Source organism: Schistocerca americana, chromosome 6 (assembly GCF_021461395.2).
Source record: "Schistocerca americana isolate TAMUIC-IGC-003095 chromosome 6, iqSchAmer2.1, whole genome shotgun sequence".
Lineage (NCBI taxonomy): Eukaryota > Metazoa > Arthropoda > Insecta > Orthoptera > Acrididae > Schistocerca > Schistocerca americana.
In genome coordinates this window covers 348,951,664-348,964,058 of record NC_060124.1, presented here as the reverse complement: position 1 = coordinate 348,964,058, position 12,395 = coordinate 348,951,664, and the positions used below count along the sequence as shown (strand labels likewise).

The 12,395-nt window shown below is 43.1% G+C and overlaps 1 protein-coding gene across 1 annotated transcript in view; it reads right to left on the bottom strand.

Moving 5' to 3' along the window:
* LOC124619743 (guanine nucleotide-binding protein G(s) subunit alpha) overlaps positions 1 to 12,395 on the bottom strand; it is a 372,022-nt gene that overhangs the window by 292,058 nt on the left and 67,569 nt on the right. The window lies entirely within an intron of this gene.

The window sequence follows — 12,395 nt, the reverse complement described above, 5'->3', positions numbered from 1 at the left end:
AATTACAATACCTATAGAAAAGAAAACAAAAGGGAGAAATAATAATTGAAAACAAAAAATAACAAGTTGGTACTAAGGGAAGTACGCAACACGGTGTTATGGGTTATGTTGCTGTTTTACTTGTTTGTTGTCAGAAATGGAAAGTGTTACACCATGAGCCGGCCGGTGTGGCCGAACGGTTCTAGGCGCTACAGTCTGGAACATTGCGACCGCTACGGTCGCAGGTTCGATCCTGCCTCGGGCATGGATGTGTGTGATGTCCTTAGGTTAGTTAGATTTAAGTAGTTCTAAGTTCTAGGGGGCTGATGACCTCAGAAGTTAAGCCCCATAGCGCTCAGAGCCATTTGATTTTTATTACACCATGAAGCACCAGCCGGACATTTTCCCAATTTTGTGAAGTTACTGATCACATAAAGGGTATTAAATAAATTATGTTCCATCCAATTAAAAACTGGCGCCCACTGTAAAAATCAGTATCAGGCGTGACACCAACAAGCATTTATACACTCTCGTATTCGTTGTAGTAGGGAAGCAAACAGCAACCGAATGTTATCTTCTTCAGGAATTTGTCATGCCTTAAACACATTTTGTGTCAGCTGAAGTTTGCTGTCTGGAGGCCAGTATGAAACTACACGCCTTCTCGCCGCATATTAAGCATGCTCTATGGGTGACACCAGAGGACTATGCAGGCTAGTCAAGGCTCCTTACATTCCTCAAGGTGTACGAGATGTGACCTGGAGTGTGGTGTCTTGCAATATCCTGCTGAAATACACCACTTGGTACCTGGTCATGAAGCTTGTTAGAACTATGCTGGCGAACCCATTCAACAACTTCCAAATCAGTCCTGCTGCATATCCAATAGCTCCCCACACCATGATTCTAGGAGACGGAGACGTAAGCTCTCGGAAGGTCGCAGTAAGCAGCGATTCTCTTCAAGTCGCCTCCGAAAACGTTAGCGTCGATCTCGACACCACAAAAGTAGCTCAGTAACCTTGTTCATTCTGGTTTCACTCCACGGTAGTTTCTCACGTCTTTGGTATGTCGTCACCGTAGAACGACGCATGGCAAGACGAGATCTCAACTCAGCTTCCAGTAATCGGTTACCCACAGTTCGTTGTGACGCTGCCTGTAACCTCCACCCGGATTTATCATCTGTTCGTCAGATCCAGTCTAACAATTCTAGGGCCATCTAGAGGTTTAGTCCTCCTCAAAGGTCCCAGGCCTGTCTTTCTTGCCAGACTGTTGTCCGGAGTCCATCTGGCCACGACTTGCGCTGCAGTCATTGGAATGCAGCGAACTGTCTACGCAGTGTCGGTATCATGCTCCTATGTGCCTAGATCTTTCTGAAAGTCCGAAAGACGGCGATAAGTTGCACGAGCACGTCCTCTGGGTATGCTGTGTTGCGATCTCCACCTGAAAAGTTTCAGTCACGTTAGATATACCCAACTGCCATCAAGTACTTCTACCACACTTCTTCCAGAGAACTGGCTTTTTCATGCACTGAAAATACTGCGTAATAATCTGCACATGGATGAAATTGTAATGAATAAATCCCACAGGCATGTAAATAATGAAATATCAGTTTAGTAGCGTTCAGTCAAACTGTTCATGATATAAGACTTTCCATTTCCGTTCAGCTTATTGTCGAAGTGCCGAAGGAATTTTAAGAAAACTTGAGCACAAATATAAATGTGCACTGAGAACACATACCTAAGCTTTACAGATGACACTGCGCAGAGCTAGAATTATTAAAACATACAGAAATGGATAGCTAGATTTTAGTTTATGGACAAACAAAGCTACGATAAAAATGGCAAGGACTAATAAAAGACGCAACCTATTTAACACTATCAATAGAGGGAAACAGATTATTATAATTCCAGGTACGAAACTAGTCTGCACTGAGGAAGGAAGAAAGGAGGAAGGAAGGAAGGAATCAGGAGTAAATTTCTGAAGAAAGATTTGCTTGGGTGCACTAAAGGAGTTATGGTGATGATGTATACTAAAATGTAGTAGAGGTAGAATTTTGCAAACAAGACAGTACTGAATTAAAGAAGACAAATTGAACGTAGATTATGGGACAACTGAAAACGTAAATGAGAGATGTGAAAGTTTGTATAATAAGATGTTAAAATCAACTATACAGAATAAGAAAGAAATAAACCGTTATCATTAAAGTTAGGTGTCGTGAGAAGGGACATGTCAGTAGAACATGTAAGACGGTAATAGTAAACCCTTGCGTTAACAAGAACAATTACAAGCAGAGGTTGCAGGTGTAGGTGAAGATTAGAGTACGTAAAAAAAAAGTCATGAAATTTGATGGAATAAACTTGCACGTCTCTATGCTCGTCAAGCCTCTGCGAGTCTCTTTGTCTGTGCGTAGTTCCAGCAGCCCGCATCCATTTCAAGGTAGCCACTGTGCTCAAGCCTAGGTCTCCCTCTATACTTTAAACACCCCACCTCCACCTTCGTCTCCCCCCCACCCACCCCACCCCCCCCCCCCACACACGTACACATTAAACCTCTGCTACCAAACTGACTACTCGCTGACGGCTCATTATGTAACCTATCAAGGAAACCATTCTTTTAGTCGCTTTGCGATTTAAAAAAAAAGGCCGTTTTATCCCTGATTCGAGGCAGCTATCCGATGTACCCACATAATATTCAGTATTCTTTCTTGCAGCTCACATTTCAAAAGTTTATAGTTTCTTGTGTCTATTGTTCGTTCCCCAAAATTCATTTCTACATAACACTACGCTCCACACAAAATACCTTCAGAAAACGCTTCCGAACACAAATTCAAATTGCATGGTAACAAATTCCTCCTCTTCGCATGCTTGAGGGCGAAGAGTACATTGGACTTTCCTGTTGTCAACAGGAAGCACCGCCAATGAATAGAACAAGTTTATTTCCAAACATGATGCACTGTGTACAGCGTCTACATTTGCACGTTTGTGCAGGTATTTTCTGTGCGCTACAGGTACAAAGATACATGGAAGTAAGAAGTTAAGCGAAATGCAGTTACTCTGTAACCAGCCACAGGAGACCAAGAGTCGCGTAAGTAATCAAAAAAATTCACCAAACTGTCTCAGAAAGTTAGTCGGTAGCGTTCGAGTCCAATCTGCACGGGCACTAAAGTAGGACATGTACCTTTTCTCTAGATCGGAACTATTAGTCTGAACTGGGCAACTTTAGGATACAATGGGGAACAAGCTAGGTTAACAACAGTTGCCGCCTCGGTCGGCCTATGCTGCGCTGTGCGGCGGTGGCGACGCCCTGGAGTGCCGTCGTGCGACGCGGCACTGGGCGACAGCCGCCCATTAACCGGCCAGCTCTCCGTCCCATTAGGTTGCATTTTAATCTTATCAACCGGGCACGTTTAGCGTGCCTGCCGATCAATCCCGCCATTCAGCTAAGCGTCCGCGCTCAGCCAGGTCAGCGACATAACTCGGGGCTGGGTCGCAACAACAGATTGGCTGTGTCTGTTTTCATCCTCCTCCTCCTACCTCCTACGCTCAAAAACGTCTTTCCGGCAATCACTGAAGTACAACAAAGGATACTTTTTGTTGTACCCACTCCATTCACGGACTGTGCATTGAAAGGACGACGGCGTTTAAGCCTCTGCGCAATATGTTATTTACTTCGTTTTACTTGTCTAGCCTGTAAGGGCTGGCCCTCAAAACTGCAATACCGCGAAGGCATGAAAGTAACTCACATGGTTGGATATGCAAGCGACTAACATTTCAGCACAACTACGCGAAGTAGGTAGCATTGAAGCCTTTTACGAGGAGCGTTCAATAAGTAATGCAACACTTTTCTTTTAAGAAAGAAGGTTGGTTTTAATCAGATTTCCAGTACATCACATCACTGCCCACTCTTGTTTACAGAAATCCATTGTTTTCAACATAATCTCCGTTCAATGCAACTTCCTTACGCCACCTAACTGGGAGGCTGTGTATGCCCGCATGGTACCTCTCCACTGATCGACGGAGCCAACGTTTTGCTTCATCAATTACCTACCCATCATTCACGGACTACTTCCCGTGAAATGCATCCTTCATTCGACCCAACAGATGGAAGTCGGAAGTGCGAGATACGGGCTGGACGTTGGATGAGGCAGAATAGTCCGATGAAGTTTTGTGAGATTCTCTCGGGTGCACAAGACTTGTGCACGGCATTGCGTTGCCTTGGAGAAGTTTGACTTTTTGTGGCGACGACGAACACGCTGAAGTCCTTGCTTCAATTTCCTGAAGGAAGCACAATATACTTCAGAGTTGATCGTTGCACCATGAGGAGAACATCAAACAGAATAACCCCGTCACAGTCCCAGGAGATCGTTGTAATGACTTTATCGGCTGACGGTGCTACTTCGAACTTTTTATTCGCAGGAGAAGTAGTGTGGCGCCACTTTATTGATTGCGTTTTATTTCCCCTTCCAACTGATTTAGACATGTTTCGTTGCCTGTAACTATGTTCAACAAAAATTTGTCACCATCAGCATCGCAACGCGCAAGCAATTCCGCACAGATGCTCCTTTGTAGCTCTTCATGGTCTTCTGTTGAGCGGCGAGGAAGTCAGCAGGTACACACCTTTTGAGTACCCCTACTGGTGGAAGGGTGTGTAAGCACTACCAACAGAGACGTCCAGTTGTGCAGTGAGGTGTTTAATTATGATCCATCGATCACCACGAATGAGAACGTCCACTTGTTCCATCACTGCAGAAGGCAAAGCTGTATGCGGCCCGCCGGTCGACAAGCGGGAGATCAGACATGTTTGCGCGACACTTGCGATGATGACAGACGCCTCGCCTAACAACTCACCGTGCTTTTATTCACTGCCAGGTCTCCGCTGACATTCTGCAAGCGCCGTTGAATATCTGCGATGCTCTAGCTTTCTAACAAAACAAACACAATGACAGGTGCCTACTCCCACCTCTGTTACAGACGCAATTTTGACGCCTACATATAGCGCTGCCACCTGTCGGAATTTCATGAAACTTAGAGACTGGATCAGGGATATTCCACGATGTTCCACAATAAATTCTGCATTTTTCAAACCGAAACTGGACGAGTAAACAAGTGCGTTTCATTACTTAACGAACACCCCTCGTACATTATTAACTTCAGGAAACATTACGCAACATGTGTTAACCCTCTTTTAAGACTGAGAAATGTCTACCAGCGCATGCCTGAAGTCGATCGTGGCCTACCGAGAATGCGGTTCATCGTTCCATGGTACTCCTCCACGTGTGAGTCAGGAGCCCACAACTGACATTGACTACGGAACATAAGGGATCAGTAGGGGGATAAAGCCATAACAGGGTCATCGGGCTCGCTCGGTGTGAAGATGTACACTATGTACAAACACAATATTACCATGAACGATGTATCCATGTCTCGACGGCCTAAAGAGGCGATAAAATTTGTCGTCCTGTGCGGGTAGTGACTATGAGGAAGCTTGGATCAGTCCTGGATGCGTGCTCGGATAGCCGAAACTGTTAAGGCCACTACTCGCAATAAGCGGGAAATACGGATTGAGTTCCGGTCGGACACAAATTTTCATGTGTCGCAAAGAGCTGCTGTCAAGTACAGATTCGCAAAAGGCGAATAAATTTCATAGTAGCATTCGGATGCGACAGTAGCCCGATGGACGGCATGGGAACGTCCAGGCAGGTATTGTCTGACCACAACTAGATAGAATCGCCGTGTTGTGCACCAAGCACATTGCTACCCCTTCACGTCTGGAGCCTGCCATCCGAGAACAAGTAATGGACTCCCTAAAACTCTGTGTCATAACGCATCAGTTGTCGGGGACTAGCAGCACCGGGACTGGGGAATTACCGGCGATGGAAATTCATGAATTATAGATTTTTTCAAATTATGTAATTATTTTGACTTGATATCACTACTCAGCCGGGAAAGTGAATTTGAACTGTCCATTACGCGACAGAGGAAGAAGTGTCCATGCTGTGTTGTTTCCCAACAGACACAGTTAGTCAAGAATCTCTGGCATGCAAGATCCTTCTGCGGAAGTGCCAATACAAGAATGTAAACGTTCTGTGCGACCTGTGAAAACGGAATCATGGGAGCGCATAAATTACCACAATGCTACAAGGTTTAACTAGTTAACACACTGTTGCAACAGACTGATGGAACTGAGGACGTGTCAAACACGCTGATTCAGGTACTTAGTTACGTGAACTTTAGCACTAAAAGCATTCGCCACGACTATTGAGTCTCTTATAAAAATGATTCAAATGGCTCTGAGCACTATGGGACTTAATTTCTGAGGTCATCAGTCCCCTAGAACTTAGAACTACTTAAACCTAACTAACCTAAGGACATCACACACATCCATGCCCGAGGCAGGATTCGAACCTGCGACCGTAGCGGTCGCGCGGTTGCAGACTGTAGCGCCTAGAACAGCTCGGCCATCCCGGCCGGCAGTCTCTTATAAAGAGATTCACTTAATCCTAAACCAAGTTCAACCAATGGTACCATTACTAACGTAGAAAGCAGACAGCAGGTAACTACATCGTTAGTGAACGTTACGTGATTCCAGGGAGGAGGTGCACTCAGTCGAAATGTCTGGTTGCGCAGTTAACTACAAGTTTAAGTATGGCAGGCAAGGCAACAGCATGCACCTCTAAATACTGTGGAATAATACCGTGTACACAGTGGATATTTGTTAGTAGCGTTGCACACGATACAAGACCAGTAATGTCTATCGGTGACAACATGGTTCGAGAAAAATCATATGGATGTATTGGACTATCCCGCTCAAAGCCCTGACAAGCGTGCACCATGAACATCTTTAGGATGAACTAGGTCTCGTTTCTGCGATCAACTATACAAAAGATCCGTCATATTTACCACACTCCAAGAACAAGTGAAACAAACTGCGTTTTCACTGTATCAGAACAACCGAGAAGAGTGGCTGTAGCATGTCTGAAGTCTTTGGGACAAATAATGATTATCTGCAAAGTTTTTACCACCTAAATTCTTTTTTCTCACTTCATGGGATTGGCTTGAGAATTGTTCAATCTTCATGAATTATCTTTCCATCTCCTTTTCGATCTTCCCATGTCCCTTTTCAAATTTCGTTTATATATTAATACCAATTTCGGAAACCTTGTGTTGACTATCCTATGCAGGTGTTCTTGCTACCTGTTGTGGCACTTCTTTAGTCAATTTTCAATTGCTTCCACCTCCAGTTCTTACATAGAATATCGCAGATTATACTCTGATGCAGCAGAAATGATAATTCATTTCTGACTGCAATTAATTATGGCTGGTAAGAAGAGAGGATGCCCACGTATTCGTCTTTCGAACTTGACCGCCTCTCTCGAGGCCCAATGGGAGACCTATCTGACAACGAGGGACGGGAAAAGCGCTATTACTTCCTGCTTCAAATTAACTTAAAAGTTGTCAACACGTTGTGTGTACTGACATAGCAACAGACAAGACACTGAGGTGACAAAAGTCGTGGGATGCCTCCTAATATCGTGTCGGATCATCTTTTGCCAGCCGTATTGCAGCAGTTCGAAGTGACTTGGACTCTACAAGTCGTCTGAAGTTCCCTGCAGAAATACTGAGCCATGCTGCCTCTACAGCCGTCCATAATTGCGAAAGTGTTGCCGGTGCAGGATTTAGTGAACGAACTGACCTCTCGATTATGTCCCATAAACGTTCGATCAGATAAATATAGAGCGATCTGGTGGCTAAATCATTCGCTCGAATTGTCCAGAATCTTCTTCAAACCAATTGCAAACTACTGTGGGCCAGAGACACGGTGCACAGTCGTCGATAAAAATTCCATCGTTGTTTGGGGACATGAAGTCCATGAATGGCTGCAAATCATCTCCAAGTAGCCGAGTATAACTATTTCCAATCAGTGATTGGTTCAGTTGGACACAGTCAACACCATTCTGGAACCACTAACAACTTTCACAATGGCCTGTTGACGACTTGGGTCCATCCTTCGTGGAGTCCACGCCACACACTAACCCTACCATCGGCTCTTACCAACTGAATTCGGGACTTACCTGACCAGGCCACGGTTTTACAGTCGTTTAGGGTCCAAACGATATGGTCAAGGGACCAGGTGAGGCGCTGCAGGCGAAATCGTACTGTTAGAACGGCAGAAGCATCGGTCGTTCGCTGCAATTGCCGATTAACGTCATATTACGCCGCACCGTCCTACCGGGTACGTCCGACGTACGTCCCAAATTGATTTCTGCGATTATTTCACGCAATGTTGCTTGCCTGTTAGCACTGACAATTCTACGCAAATGCCGCTGCTCTCGGTCGTAAAGTGAAGGCCGTCGTCCACTGCTTTCTGAGGTGAGATGTAACATCTGAAATCTGGTATTCTCGACACACTCTTGACGCTACGGATCTCGGAATAAACGATTTTCGGGGTGAAATGTCCCACGCTTCTAGCTCTAACTACCATTCACTGTGCAGTGTCAAAATTCCCGTCGCGCCGCCATAATCACGTTGCAAAAGTTTTTGCGTGAGTACAGATGACCGCTTCGCCAATGCAGCGTCCTGTTATAACTTGTGTATGCGATACTATCGCCATCTGTATATGTGCATATCGCTATCCCATGATTTTGGTCACCTCAGTATAGAATAAGACGAAAAAACTTCTTTAGTTGTACGTTTCACTGAAAGAAGAAGGTGACTGTACACGAAACGAAGAACTACTGCGACGTAAGTAACGTTACATTATCGGTTTGCTGATCACCCACATCTTCAAATGTAATAAATGCGCGCTACACAGGCGAAATAGGAGACTAACGTTACATGGTCATAATGGTGTAAATGCGAAGTGATAAATACTGGTTCGAATTATACACAGAATAGTTAAATGTTAATAGCGGCGAGATCTACGGACTCAGGTGAGTGCTGAAATTTAATTTAGAGCATCCGATCATCTGAGGTCAATCATAAGCAAAACATTTCGATTTGGAGGAACGATGAAATAGATCAAAGAAAAAAAGGTACATTTATAGTTTTAGAATGAAGCAGTACTAAGAAGGAATCATGTTCCCTCTGTGTTATACTTAACGTCCGGTGAGACTTTCGAAGTGTCACTTTAAGAAACGCGCAGAACATCCCCTTCCCCCTGTTCATTTTCTCGAGAAAACAAGCAATAGCTGTTAAGTTGCAGCCTTTACAAGTGGATAAGGTGTAGCAGCAACTGGCAGCTCTAGCAACTTCTGGGGCAGCTGCAAAATCGTAAAACGACAGGCTGTTAACTGCTGCCGAGTATCAACTACCAGTGTTGCAAAGCGTGGTGGTGTATAAACGGCTGCAGTGCGTACGACATTAGCTACCCACGCACGCACATACCATCACGGATAAAAATAATTGCCAGCCACGACGCGCTGTTGGCATACACAATGATGCAGCTGATTTCTGAGGAGGCGCTGTACTGTCTACATTCAAAGTGAAAGCGTTTCAACGAAGAAGTGTGCTTCTGTGCAACGAAGCTTGAGAAATTACATACGGGCACAGTACTTGCGAGAGTAACATCTGGTTAAACAAAAATGGAAATACTCTTTCAAAATTTTATCTTACTAGTTCCTATACTTCGATTACATGATCATTAAAGAGAAAAAAAAGCTTGGGAAATATGAATTATTAGTTTCCCACAGCATTCTAGACTCACTGTGATCCATTATTGCGTTAAACTGCAGCGTTTCATATCCTTTTGCATCAAAGCTTTTATATCTTAACATTTTTTATTAAATTACTCCATTAATTCTCTCCATTGCTATGGATGCTCAATAAAAAAATTGTGGGAATGGTCTCCGTGTCTGTAAGTCTTAAACACGTTCAGGAGTTCAGCAAATCTTATCAACACTGTAACTGTGTTCTATGGTTTTCCCGTTGGAGGACTTTACATTAATCCTTTCTGAATAGTAGCAATAACACAGAATTCATTATTTAGCTCATATTCTGCTAAACAGAGAGTAAACAGAAAAACATTATGCCTTCTAGTAAATTTTCTTCTATGTTAAGTTTAGGTGCTTCCAGTGAAAGTATCCTTCGATTTCTCTCGTCTTAAAAATCCAATTACTACAACGCGATTCGTTAATTACTGTGAGTTGAAGGGGCAGGTGGAAGAATGTGCTAACCGTCAATTTAGTAAGGATTAGTCTGGTAACACTACACGTAACGTCTTTCAGTTCACCACATGCTGACAGCAAGGTCTTCCAAATGTACAGCTAGAAAGAGCCGTGTATAATTAGTTTCGTCGTGACGTGTTACTGCTCTTGCATACGAATTTTATCAAATAGACCATAACTCAAAATAAGCTCATGTGGATTAGCACTTTCTTCCATCGACCACTTCAACTTTTCTTTTGCCATTTAAAAACATAAATATCCTATTTATACGCGATAAGGATTTAGCGATAACGGAATATTATGTATCATAAAAAAAGATGCAACAAGCTCAGTTACAAGGAGCTGGGTGCGGCAGGCACGACCACAGTCAAGCAAAATGAATGAATTTATTTCGGAATTTTAGTATGGGAGAGTATTTGACTGCTTCATTTTTTATCTAAACTTAAATTTGTCTGTGTCGTTCCCTTTTAGGTCGATGCTGTTTGTCCAACTTTATCCTAATTACCAGATTCCATCCCTGACGAGCAGTTTTGTCCTCTTGACAACATTTGCCTCTCTGGCTGGAAGCTGTGGGAATCTCCACAAGAATAATATTCAATAAAACTACAGCTTATTTGAATTCTTCCGCCAAATTCTTTAGGCTGGAAATGGTGACGCAGTAAACTCTTTTCATCAACAACTTGGGATGAATTGCAGCTATCGGTAAACAATGCGTAAGGGAAAAGATAATTCGTTTTTGACTACGTGCTATGGAACTTTATACATTTGAACAAAAATAGCACGAGAAATTTTGACAGAGCCACAAACAAAAAAAGATAGCGCAGGCCACCTTTATTTCTACATGACACATCATGTACCGAAAAGCATCACACGGTACCTACGCCATCCGTGTGGCAGGCTGCTTGCTTCCAACTTTGCTTACGTCGCTGATAAAGAACACTCACGATGTGGCCTACACATCTAGCGTTGCTGTATTACGTTTCTACTGTTATCAAAAATCTCACATAGATACCATAGCATAAAGAGAACGACGACTCGGACTTTCAAAACTGATTAAAGGACGCATTAATGGCACTTAACACCAAACATTAGTTCATACAAATAACACCATCACACAAATTTTCGAATAAGCAGCACCAGTCTCGATTGATAATTAAAATCTAACTATGAGATTATTCAGCTCGAAACAAGAGTCCGAAGAATTAAGTACCAGACACAGCACACACATGCCAAACAACGTCACATACGAAACTGCCAATATAAAATCTTTGAAATACCGACTCATCAAACTTGCTAGTAAAACTGGGTTGAACATATTAGGTACGTATATAACGTTAACGGGCCTACTCGCAGATAAAATCATTATTTTAAATTTTCCAAGACTTCAATACAGTTATCCGCCACATACAGTGGCCCAATGCATAAGAAAATAGACGAAATTACGTCGACATAGCCCTTATCACAGGTCTAGCCACCGACACCAAACAATCCCTCATAATAAAATCAAAAAGGAAAAACTACGAAAATATCAATCCTACGGTCTACAAAATAATATATCTATAAGATAAGAGATATATCTATATATCTATAAGAGATAATAAATTCAAAATCCTCCTTTCTTTTCATCTATGAATAAATGGCGCCTGAAAATAGCATATTCTCTCCAATCAGGCCAATCTTTAGGAAGAGCCGCTCACACAAAACAATATTCGTTAGAAACAACTGTAATTGGCGGTTCTCTACGTGAGAATTCAAGCAGTTAACGACAGTTTTTAGTTCTTGGTCACCTTCTAGCCGTCGTCCACAAAGCTATTGTTTCAACAGTAGCTAGGTGTGAAGACGGGGCTGAAGGGTAAGCTGTTAAGTTCCAACGAAAATATAGAATCTTATCATTGGTACGGGCAGCTGTGAATTGACACGCTTTGTAGTGGAGAATTATGCCGAACACAAGTTTCTGTTGTCGCGAATTTGGATGGCCTGCCTCAGTTTGGTGTTTCACAGTGCACGTCAGGTAACTATTGTCCCATGATCCACGAAGTTAACCACAAGAACGCCCTTTTCCACCTAGAAAACGGTACTCATCATTTTTGAACTCTGAGTAAGGTAATAGCAGCGTATTTTTTCGGTTTTGGCGAAGTTGAGCAGCATCCCTGCGTTGACAGTAATTTTTAATTTGCTTTAATGTAAGATACCCATTCGTCTCGTTACCTATAACAACGGGGGAACATAAATCATCTCCACCTTGTTGATAGCGATCCAA